Source organism: Hyperolius riggenbachi, chromosome 6, assembly GCF_040937935.1.
Source record: "Hyperolius riggenbachi isolate aHypRig1 chromosome 6, aHypRig1.pri, whole genome shotgun sequence".
In the NCBI taxonomy this organism is placed as follows: domain Eukaryota; kingdom Metazoa; phylum Chordata; class Amphibia; order Anura; family Hyperoliidae; genus Hyperolius; species Hyperolius riggenbachi.
The window spans coordinates 254,777,950-254,790,035 of NC_090651.1; the positions used below are offsets into that span (position 1 = coordinate 254,777,950).

The 12,086-nt window shown below is 43.1% G+C and overlaps 1 protein-coding gene across 1 annotated transcript in view; it reads left to right on the forward strand.

Annotated features, from left to right (window-relative positions):
• Positions 1-8,353: 8,353 nt before the first annotated feature.
• SAMD11 (sterile alpha motif domain containing 11) overlaps positions 8,354-12,086 on the forward strand; it is a 272,374-nt gene continuing 268,641 nt past the window's right edge. The window contains exon 1 of the mRNA XM_068240716.1: positions 8,354-8,372. The gene's annotated coding sequence lies outside the window, so the exon portion shown is untranslated. The remainder of the gene's footprint in view (positions 8,373-12,086) is intronic.

The following is a 12,086-nucleotide window of genomic DNA, read 5'->3' on the forward strand; positions in this document are numbered from 1 at the left end:
TACAAAACAGTTCTGATCCATTCCAGTCTGGCTTCAGGAAACATCACAGCACTGAAACTGCCCGCATCCAAATATGCAACCACCTGCTCATGGCAAGAGACAGAGGAGAGTGTTCCATCCTGAAACTGCTAGACCATTCTGCAGCCTTTGATACAGTTGACCATGACATCTTGATAAGCAGGCTACAGGAATACTGTGGCATTGATGGCATAGTTATTCAGTGGTTCCAATCCTTCTTCATTGGCAGAACCCAAAAAGTGTCTATGGGGCCCTTCCTGTCCACCTCTATACCACTTAAGTATGGGGTGCCCCGGGACCCAATCCTTTCTCCCCTGCTTTTCATGATTTGCATGTTACCACTTACAAAACTAATCCAAACACATGGCCTGACAAACCACTGCTATGCTGATGACACCCAACTATATATTTCCTTCAAGCCTGGTGTGACAGATCCAACTCCAACTATAAACGCCTGCTTAGGCGAACTACAGCAATGGATAAGTGGCAACTGGCTGAAACTAAATGCAGACAAAACTGAAGTCCTTCTGATCGGAGGGCAGCGCATGACAACAAAACAACTAAACTTGCAGTCTTCACCACTGGGAATGGGAGACACGGATCTACACAGCTCTGATCATGTGTGTAGCCTGGGAGTTATAATTGATGGGGATTTAAACTTCAGAACTCACATCTCTGCTGTGGTGAAATCATCCTATTTTCACCTGAAGAACATCGCAAAAAAATCAAGCACCTCATCCCCCCAGAAGATCTACCAACCTTAGTTCATGCCTTCATTACATCCTGACTGGACTACTGCAATGCTCTCTACACTGGCCTTCCAAAAAAGGACTTGTACTGCCTAGAGCTGATACAGAATACTGCTGCCAGACTGTTAACCAACCAACCCCGTCACTGCCACATAACGCCAGTCCTGTCTTCCTTCACTGGCTACCTATAAAATGGAGGGTTCTATTCAAGATCGGCCCACTAACATTTAAATCACTAAATAATCTTGGTCCTGGATACATGAAAGAGATGTTACATCTGAGTAGCAATCCCTGCAATCTCCAATCCACAGGTTCTAATCCTCTAGTCATACCCAGAGTTCACTTGGAATCTTTTGGTCCCAGAGCCTTCTGTCCTACATTTTGGAACTCCTTACCTCAGCAGATCAGGACAGCTTCATCCCTGGACGTGTTTAAATCCAGACTGAAAACCCACCTGTTCAGTTTGGCATTTGCAGAAATATACAGTGGTGTGAAAAACTATTTGCCCCCTTCCTGATTTCTTATTCTTTTGCATGTTTGTCACACTTAAAGGGACTCCGAGCAGTGCAGAAACTATGGAAAGATGAATATCATTTTAAAGCTCTCTTTCTCCTCTTTCCAATGATATATAAACCGCTGCCCTACGCCTTTTAGTTTTCGCTATTTTCGCGATTGCAATTGCCACGGCCGCGATTTCAATCGCGAAAATAGAGAAAACTAAAAGGCGTAGGGCGACGATTTAGGTGTCGCCAGAAAGAGGAGAAAGAGAGCTTTAAAATGATATCCATCTTTCCATAGTTACTTGTATTACACAGGACGACACTTTCCCCAGTGTCAGCAGAATGGAGCTGCTGACTTTAGGAAAAAGTCGCCCTGTGTAATACAATGTAACTATGGAAAGATGGATATCATTTTAAAGCTCTCTTTCTCCTCTTTCTGGCGACACCTAAATCATCACCCTACACCTTTTAGTTTTCTCTATTTACGCGATTGAAATCGCGAAAACTAAAATGCGTAGGGCGGCGGTTTATATATCATTGGAAAGAGGAGAAAGAGAGCTTTAAAATGATATGCATCTTTCCATAGTTTCTGCACTGCTCGGAGTCCCTTTAAATGTTTCTGCTCATCAAAAACCGTTAACTATTAGTCACAGATAACATAATTGAACACAAAATGCAGTTTTAAATGATGGTTTTTATTATTTAGGGAGAAAAATAACTCCAAATCTACATGGCCCTGTGTGAAAAAGTGATTGCCCCCCTTATTAAAAAAATAACTTAACTGTGGTTTATCACACCTGAGTTTAATTTCTGTAGTCACCCCCAGGCCTGATTACTGCCACACCTGTTTCAATCAAGAAATCACTTAAATAGGAGCTATCTGACAAAGAGAAGTAGACCAAAAGCACATCAAAAGCTAGACATTATGCCAAGATCTAAAGAAATCCAGGAACAAATGAGAACAAAAGTACTGTAATTGAGATCTATCAGTCTGGTAAAGGTTATAAAGCCATGTCTAAAGCTTTGGGACTCCAGCGAACCACAGTGAGAGCCATTATCCACAAATGGCAAAAACATGGAACAGTGATGAACCTTCCCAGGAGTGGCCGGCGGACCAATATTACCCCAAGAGCGCAGAGAAAACTCATCTGAGAGGCCACAAAAGACCCCAGGACAACATCTAAAGAACTGCAGGCCTCACTTGCCTCAATTAAGGTCAGTGTTCACAACTCCACCATAAGAAAGAGACTGGGCAAAAGCAGCCTGCATGGCAGATATCCAAGGCGCAAACCACTTTTAAGCAAAAAGAACATTAACCAGTTCTGTGCCAGGGCTTTTTTTGCTGATCGGTGCTGCGTGGGATCTCCAGCCCGCAGCACCGATCAGATAGCAGCCAGGGCGCTCAGACTTCCCCCCTTTTTTCCCCACTAGGGGGATGTCCTGCTGGGGGGGTCTGATCGCCGCCGGCTGTTTGCGCTTGCGGGGGGCTCTTCAAAGCCCCCCTCCGCAGCGCTTTCTGGCCTCCTTCCCCTTCCCTCCCTCCCCCTGTGAGTGGCGCAGGACGGATTTCCGTCCTGCGCCTGATGGGATAGGCTTCAGCCTATCAGATGCCGGCGATCCCTGGCCAATCAGAGGCCGGGGATTGCCGATCTCCTCTACGGCGCTGCTGCGCAGCAGTGCCGTATATATGTAAACAGCGGGGAAGATCTTCCCCGTGTGTTTACATTTACCCTGTGAGAGCGCGATCGCGGCTCGCAGGGTGTTCACGGAGACACCCTCCGTGAACTGACATGAAACGGCTGCTCGGAATCCACTTCAGGATTCAGGGGCGTACTTAAGCGTACGCAGAATCCTGAAGTGGTTAAAGCTCGTCTCAATTTTGCTAAAAAACATCTCAATGATTGCCAAGACTTTTGGGAAAATACCTTATGGACCGACGAGACAAAAGTTGAACTTTTTGGAAGGTGCGTGTCCCGTTACATCTGGCGTAGAAGTAACACAGCATTTCAGCAAAAGAACATCATACCAACAGTAAATAATGGTGATGGTAGTGTGATCGTCTGGGGTTGTTTTGCTGCTTCAGGACCTGGTAGGCTTGCTGTGATAGATGGAACCATGAATTCTACTATCTACCAAAAAATCCTGAAGGAGAATGTCCGGCCATCTGTTCGTCAACTCAAGCTGAAGCGATCTTGGGTGCTGCAGCAGGACAATGACCCAAAACACACCAGCAAATCCACCTCTGAATGGCTGAAGAAAAACAAAATGAAGACTTTGGAGTGGCCTAGTCAAAGTCCTGACCTGAATCCTATTGAGATGTTGTGGCATGGCCTTAAAAAGGCAGTTCATGCTAGAAAACCCTCAAATAAAGCTGAATTACAACAATTCTGCAAAGATGAGTGGGCCAAAATTCCTCCAGAGCGCTGTAAAAGACTCATTGCAAGTTATCGCAAACGCTTGATTGCAGTTATTGCTGCTAAGGGTGGCCCAACCAGTTATTAGGTTCAGGGGGCAATTTCTTTTTCACATTGCTCCATGTAGGTTTTGAGGTTTTTTTCTCACTAAATAATAAAAACCATAATTTAAAACTGCATTTTGTGTTCAATTATGTTATCTTTGACTAATAGTTAAAGGTTTTTGATGAGCAGAAACATTTAAGTGTGACAAACATGCAAAAGAATAAGAAATCAGGAGGGGGGCAAATAGTTTTTCACACCACTGTAACTTTTGTTGCGTGAATACTTCATCCTACTAGTACCAACTACTGAATCTGAGAGAGCCTAAGCTCTTTGAGTCCTATGGGAGAAAAGCGCTATAGAAATGTTATTGTATTGTATTGAATAATTTTGTTGAAAAAATATATATTTTTCTATGAGTACTGGTGGCATTCTATTTTTGTCTTAAAGGGAACCTTAACTCAAAACAAAACAAAACATGAGTTTCCCTTACCTGGGGCATTTACCAGCCCCCTTCAGCCATCCTGTGCCCTCGCAGTCACTCATGGCTCCTCCGTTCCCCTGCTGCCAGGAAGTTTCGTTTTTGCCGACTGGGAGTCGGCCTGCCGCCATGCGTACCTTTTGTTTACGTATTCCCGCTGGTGCAGGAAGCTTTCGTGGACATTAACAAGTACATGTTTACGCATTACAGGTGCAATGCGTAAATTTTTATGACCTGCATGTGAAATTATTGGTACACAAAAAATGTAACAATGTAGGGATAGTTATAGCAGAAAAGTCACTGAGTCAATATAGTGGGGGAAAGGACACAAGGAGAAGAAAGCCCGGCCGAATAGGCTAACAATCTAGGGGGTGGGGGAGAGACTTACAATTCTAAGGGGTGAATTAGAGAACACGTAAGGGGAGCATGGTGTATGTTCAGCTGCATTTATAATGGAGACCAGTCCCAGGAAGTCCAGAAAGAATGGCATTGCTTTAGTCTGGACTTGAGATGACCAGAGCATGGACGAGGAGTTTGGCGGGGTCGGGATTTAGATAGGGGCGAATGTTGGCGATACTGGGGAGATGAAAATGGCAGGATCTGGAGATGTTCTGTATGTGGGAAGAAGAAGAAGAAGAGCGCTGAGCCGAGGATGACACCCAGGCAGCGGGTTTGAGGGAGAGGGCAGATGGACAGTTGATAGAAATAGAGATGTCAGTGAGAGTGGTCGATGAATGGGGTGGGAACTTCATGAGTTCCGTCTTATCCAGGTTGAGTTTCAAAAATCTGTTGCACATCTTGGTGGAGATCGAGGACATACAAGTGGAGATTTTATCCAAAGTGCGGGAAGAGAGATCAGGGGTGTGAAGGTAGATTTGGGTGTCATTAGCATAGTGATGATAGCTGAAGCCAATTAAGGGAAATTTGTTTTCCAATGGAGAGGGAGAAGACTATAGGGCCAAGGACAGAGCCCTGGGGTACTCTCAACAGTGAGGGGGAAGGAGAGAGAGAAATATCAGTTAAAGGAGGTCTGGAAGGTGCAGTCAGAGGGGTAGGATACAAACCAGGTCAGAGCTGATTTGCGAATACCAATTAAGTGTAGGGTTTGGAACAGGAGGAGATGGTTCACGGTGTTGAAGGCAGATAAGCAGTCCAGGAGGAGAAGGATGGAATAATGATTGTTTGATTTGGCCATTATAAGATGATTGGTGACCTTAGTGAGTGCAGTCTCTGGAGTGGGCAAGGTGGAATTCAGATTGAAGGGTATCGAATAAGATATAGGTCAGTCGTTTGTAAACCAGGTGCTTGAGGAGTTTGGAGGTGAAAGGGAGAAGAGAAATGGGGCAGAAGCTGGGCGGCAGGGACAAAACAGGTGATGGAAAATGGTGGTAGAAGATTGCAGGGCAGTGCTGAACTGGTCATCAGGAGCTTGAAGGTTGTTGTATATTTATTTCACTTTGGTATGGCTTTAGTTTGAAAAGTTTTTTTGTTGCTGAAATTACAACAAAGTACAAATGTATGATGAGCAAGAGGTTGGTATCTACTGTAACCAGTTGGGAGAAATTCAACATTTATGACTACAGCAACAAAAGAACACAGACGCTAGAACCATTTACATATACTGTAACATGATAAATGAAAAACATCTATGAATAGTGCAATATCACAGTGTGCATTTCAAAAATACTATATCCTATTTTCTAACTTATAGGATATTTTGTGTCAGACCAATATTATTAAACCTCAATAACCAGAGGGCTAACCTCTTTCCAAAATTCGGGATCCTTTATTTTACTACAAGGATCTTTTGCTAATCATAATGTTGGTTACTGACTGTTCGAATTGATTAATATGTAATGTTGGCTGCAGCAATTGTCTAGCCAGATGAGAATTGACTGCAGAAGCTACAGTGGGATGTGAAAGTTTGGGCAACCTTGTTAATCGTCATTATTTTCCTGTATAAATCGTTAAGATAAGAAATGTCAGTTAAATATATCATACAGGAGAAAGATCCAGCCCCAGCGCAGCTTCAGTTTTGTCACGGATTCCTGGACATTGGTCTCCAGAATTTGCTGATACTGAGTGGAATCCATGCGTCCCTCAACTTTGACAAGATTCCCAGTCCCTGCACTGGCCACACAGCCCCACAGCATGATGGATCCACCACCATATTTTACTTTAGGTAGTAGGTGTTTTTCTTGGAATGCTGTGTTCTTTTTCCTCCATGCAGAACACCCCTAGTTATGCCTAAATAACTCAATTTTAGTTTCATCAGTCCACAGCACCTTATTCCAAAATGAAGCTGGCTTGTCCAAATGTGCTTTAGCATACCTCAAGCGGCTCTGTTTGTGCTGTGGGCAGAGAAAAGGCTTCCTCTGCATCACTCTCGCATGCATCATCTCCATGTGTAAAGTGCGCCGAATGGTTGAACGTTGCACAGTGAATCCATCTGCAGCAAGATAATGTTGTAGGTATTTGGTGCTGGTCTGTGGGTTGACTCTGACTGTTCTCACCATTCGTCGCTTCTGTCTGTCCAAGATTTTTCTTTGGTCTACTACTTCGAGCCTTAACTTGAACTGAGCCTGTGGTCTTCCATTTCCTCAATATGTTCCTAACTGTGGAAACAGACAGCTGAAATCACTGAGACAGCTTTCTGTATCCTTCCACTAAACCATGAGGGTGAACAATCTTTGTCTTCAGGTCATTTGAGAGTTGTTTTGAGACCCCCATGTTGCTACTTTTCAGAGAAAATTAAGAGGAGGGAAACTTACAATTGACCCACTTAAATACTCTTTCTCATAATTGGATTCACCTGTGTAGGTAGGTCAGAGGTCACTAAGCTTATCAAGCCAATTTGAGTTCCAATAATTAGTTCTAAAGGTTTTGGAATCAATAAAATAACAGTGCCCAAATTTATGCACTTGCCTAATTTTATTTAAACAATTATTGTGCACTTTCTGTAAATCCAATAAACTTAATTTTACTTGTCAAATATCACTGTGTGTGTCTCCTATATGATATATTTAACTGACATTTTTTATCGTAAACAACTAATGATTTATACAGGAAAATCATGACGATTAAGAAGGTTGCCCAAACTTTCGCATCCCACTGTATATGCTGAATAATCCTATAAGAAGGGAAATTTATATCAACTGATTTATGACCAAAAATTAAGACTTCTGGTCCTTAGATATAGTACCCATGATAACTGAGTTAGTCAATTAACTTTGAACCAGAATGCTGAAGTTAGGGCATAACCACCATATATGTTCGATATTGCCTCTAAAACATCTATTAAAGTTATTACCGTTTTTTTTTAATGGGCAAATAAAGCAGTGTGCTATGATTAAGGACTTGAGTCTGAAACATGTCAGCTACCAGGCTGTATGGCTTTTACCTGTTTCAATAAAGTTGGGATTTATTTTGGCAATGGACATTGTGCGGAACCTTCTTTTTTTCAGTCAAATAAAGCAGTAACCTAGAACTCTATGAATAGGATTTACTACCTTTAGAAAGTGTTATTTTGTTGGAGGCTTAAAGCAAACCTGAACTGAAAAATAAGTCAAAATAAACATATACACGTCACATTCGCCTACCGCGTAGTCTACCCATCAATCTGTTTTTTCTCTCCCGTATTCTGTTTGTCCTCTGTGATCGATGGAATTCTCCATCCTCCATTTTAAAAATGGCGATGATCCCATAACAGCTTCTGGGTTAGCACTGCATGAACCAGCAATATCGATTGAGCCATCGGGAAACATGGACGTTACTTTGCATATCAGTTGTCCTTTCATTTATAACTGATAGCAACTGACACAGTGGAAAGGGCACTAAGGCTTTTAAGTTCTGAGTAGATCTACTCAGAACAGGAAGGAATCGTCGTTAGAAGAAAATGGTGAGATTCTGAGAGGAACATGATGCACCTGCAAACACCATGTTCAAACCTTCTGCCCTAATTCCTACTCCCTAATAGTACAATATAATATATATGATGTATAAATATTTTCATTTTAGCTATATGCAGCATGGTCATATCACCAGTGGTGCTCTGTGTTTCCATTGACAGGCCATCATCCTGAGAGGATTCCTGGAAGCTTGGGATTGGAACCATGCCCCACTCCGCTGGCTGTGAGTCACATCCGCACGCTAAATTACTACAATTAAGGTATTTATGCATTTTTAACTATACCATAAATATTAGATACATTTTTAAATGATTCCAGGTTTGCTCAACCCTCAAGGCCTGAGGGCATCTACACATGGCCTTTCCCCTTACAAACGCTGTTTTGGCTTTCTGCCGATCAGTGTGTTGCATTCTATGGAGGGTGGTATAAGTAGGACTAAGCTAAAAGGAGTGTTACAGAATACTGTAATAACAATCAGGCATGTTTTCCGGAATGCCTGATCGCCAATGAGCAGAAGTTAGTGGGCGTCAGGGGAGACAGTGCTGTAAACTATCTAAATTATTATTTTGAGTGACCTTGGTTCTAAATGCTTTGTTTGCTGAGCACTAATAAGTCTACCATTATGTGCCTGATATTAAGGCTTCGGGGCAATGTATATAATAAAAGATGTATTCCTAACTAGCCACACCGGTCTTAATTGCAAGTGTCTTCTTATTTCCACAGCTGTGGAGGTGGCTATTTATTCATGATCTCTGTCCCCCACACTATCCGATGATGAAGGGAACCCACCCACTTGTCTGATGCACTACCCTGCAATTGGTGCTCGTCCAGTACTTCTGCCCCTCCCTCTGCAACAATTGCAGATGGTTGGCTGGGCCATGGTGTCGCTGCAAAGTGTTGGGGGTACAGAGATCCTAGAAGAACAACCATTTCCACAGCTGCGGCAATAGAGAAATGCCTGGAATAAAGATTGCTTTATCCATGAAAGCATGTGGAGGACTAGAGAAGCTTACATAGGACAGAGGGAGCTCCTCACATGTGTATGGGTGACAATTCAGAGACACTAAGGTTGAAAAGTATCTGGTGCGACAAAACTTATTGGCTATCTCACTAGCCTCAATAGTAGTATTATGTGAAAATGTTGTATGCAAACAATAGAGTTATACAACCTTGCCATATATTATTCTAGGAAGTATAAATGCAGCATAATCCAAATTTGACCAGAGGTTTTCGTTTAATCCTTCATTATAAAAAGGTTAAAAAAAATATACTTCTCTCACAGGTCAAACAGAAACAATTATCTGCAAGCGGTAGAAAGTTTCAAGGGCTTTTTCCTACTCAAAATTGCATTTGCGATATAAAAAATGCCTTTGCATGCTGTTTTTATATTGATTGCAGACCACATTAGGGTTGCATGCAGTCATGCACGTTTGTAATCATGTTTGCATTTTTGTTTGTGCTTCTATAAAGTTGGTGCTGAGATACACACAGGAATCACATTTGTACATATTTGTTTTTGTTGTCTTAAATATGTTCCATTTAGAAGCAAAAAAGGCAGCAAAATACAGCATGCAAAATGGCAATGCAACATAGATGTGTGTGTGTGTGTGGAGGGGCTACCTAATACTGAGGCTATGGCTACCTACAGTAATACAGGGGGCTCTTCTGCCTACCTAATACTGGGGGCTCTTTTGTCTACCTAATACACACTCATCCTAAGGGCCATTTAGCCCAGAAACTACCATGGCAACATTACAAGATGATCCTATGGGAAAACGCATGCTTTTGGAATTGGGTTGGTTCACAGTATTATGGATTAGCAATGGCCCGTTCCCAGCATATCCTGTGCAGAGAGCGTCACCTTGTTTACACTGGCACTGCTAGCTCCATGCTAGCTTACATCTTTTGCGGTATGGGTTCCTCCACTGACGCTTTGGTCACCACTTCTGCTCAGTGGCGTAGCTAAGGAGCTGTGGGCCCCGATGCAAGTTTTACAATGGGGCCCCCCAAGCACTCTATACATAACAATTGATATGGTGCACCAAAACCTGCCAATGGTAACTACAGTGTCAGAGGTGCAAGAAGGGGATGGGGAACAGTTTGTTAATGATTACCACTATTCAAAGTATCTATAGAAGTGATTATTATGAGCACAGGACCAATAGAGAGCTAAAACTGTAGTTGAGGGAGGGCCCTTCGGGGCCCCTCTGGCCCAAGGGTCCCGATGCGGTCGCTACCTCTGCAACCCCTATTGCTACGCCCCTGCTTCTGCAGGCACCAGGGACAAATACTGCTCCGTGGCAGCAGAAGCAGTGATCCAAAAGGTGGCGGTGAGAAGGTGACAGAAGAAGGCAGAAGGTGAAAGATGAAGGCAGAAGGTGACAACGCAGAGTAAAGTAGCAGAATGTACAAGAGAACATAAGCCAACAAATGTATATGGTAAACACAGATTCAGCACAAAAGCCGGAAGCACACCCTGGTGGGATTAAATCCAGGAACTTTATTTTGCACATCCAAAAAGACAAGCAAGCATCTGACTCGTTTTAGATGCACAGGTCCTTAGTCATAGCTCGCCAAATATAAATGGGAAATGTCATAAATACAGTAGACTCCACCCCTAGGGGCCGGACAAAACACCTGTAAGTTAACAAATTTGGCCAGCACCCAAAGAACAATACAAGTTGTGAACCGGGTCACCATTAAACACTTTTAGGTTAAGAACCCATCTTGCGTTTCAACCATCTGGAAACGTACAGTAGTACCCAGATTGAAGATCCATTTAGTTTCACACAAAGTCTATGATATCTATCTTACTGAGTGGTTTAGATTCTCAGCCCCCTTAAAAGAAAAGGATACCATGTCTCCCCCATGTATTTGCGGAAAATGCTTTGCCACATTGGAAACATTGCTTGTGGTCCAGGAGGCTCCACAATAAGGTTCAGAGACATGACGGCAGAGTGGTCTGATGGCAGAGCCAGGACAAGGTTCTCTAGCACCCAAGGCTGAGACACCAAAGTGCGCCCCTTCATCCCTCCCACCCCAGCCATTACACACTGAATGCTATTAGACCCAGGGCCCCCAACAGCTTAAAGGATACCCGAAGTGACATGTGACATGATGAGATAGATGTGTATGTACAGTGCCTAGCACACTAATAACTATGCTGCGTTCCTTTTTTTCTTTCTCTGTCTGAAAGAGTTAAATATCAGGTATGTAAGTGGCTGACTCAGTCCTGACAGGAAGTGACTGCAGTGTGACCCTCACTTCCAACTATAAAACACTTTCCTAGCAGGAAATGGCTTCTGAGACCAAGAAAGAGATAAAAAGGGAAATTTCTTATCAGTGAGGGTCACACTGTAGTCCCTTCCTGTCTGAGTCAGGACTGAGTCAGCCACTTACATACCTGATATTTAACTCTTTCAGCCAGAGAAAGGAAAAAAGGAACACAGCATAGTTATTTGTGTGCTAGGCACTGTACATACACATGTGTATCTCATCATGTCACATGTTACTTCGGGTATCCTTTAATCTCTAGTTATCTGGCTTGCTGTCTGGCTTACTGCCATGTATCCTCTTTTCTTATTTCTCTCTACTACAAACACAGTAGGGGAATAATAGCTGAGTGAGTTGTGCACCCCCTCCTACACTGCGCCCTGAGGATGGAGCCTTTCTCGCCTCTGCCTGGTGGTATAACCCACATATTGGATCCAACATGATTTAAATGACACTACATAGACTACATACTGATGGTTGCCGTTGATGAACTGTCGGATCAGGTAGGTATTGTTGTTGGAAAATGATACCATGGTCTCATGTACATGACAGTATCTACATGCTATGACACGGCAGGGAAAAGACCCCATCCTTGAGAGCAGTGGCATAGCTAAGGAGCTATGGGCCCCAGTGTGAGTTTTACATTGGGCCCCCCAAACTCTCTAAACATACAATTGATGCGGTGCACCGAAACCTGCCAA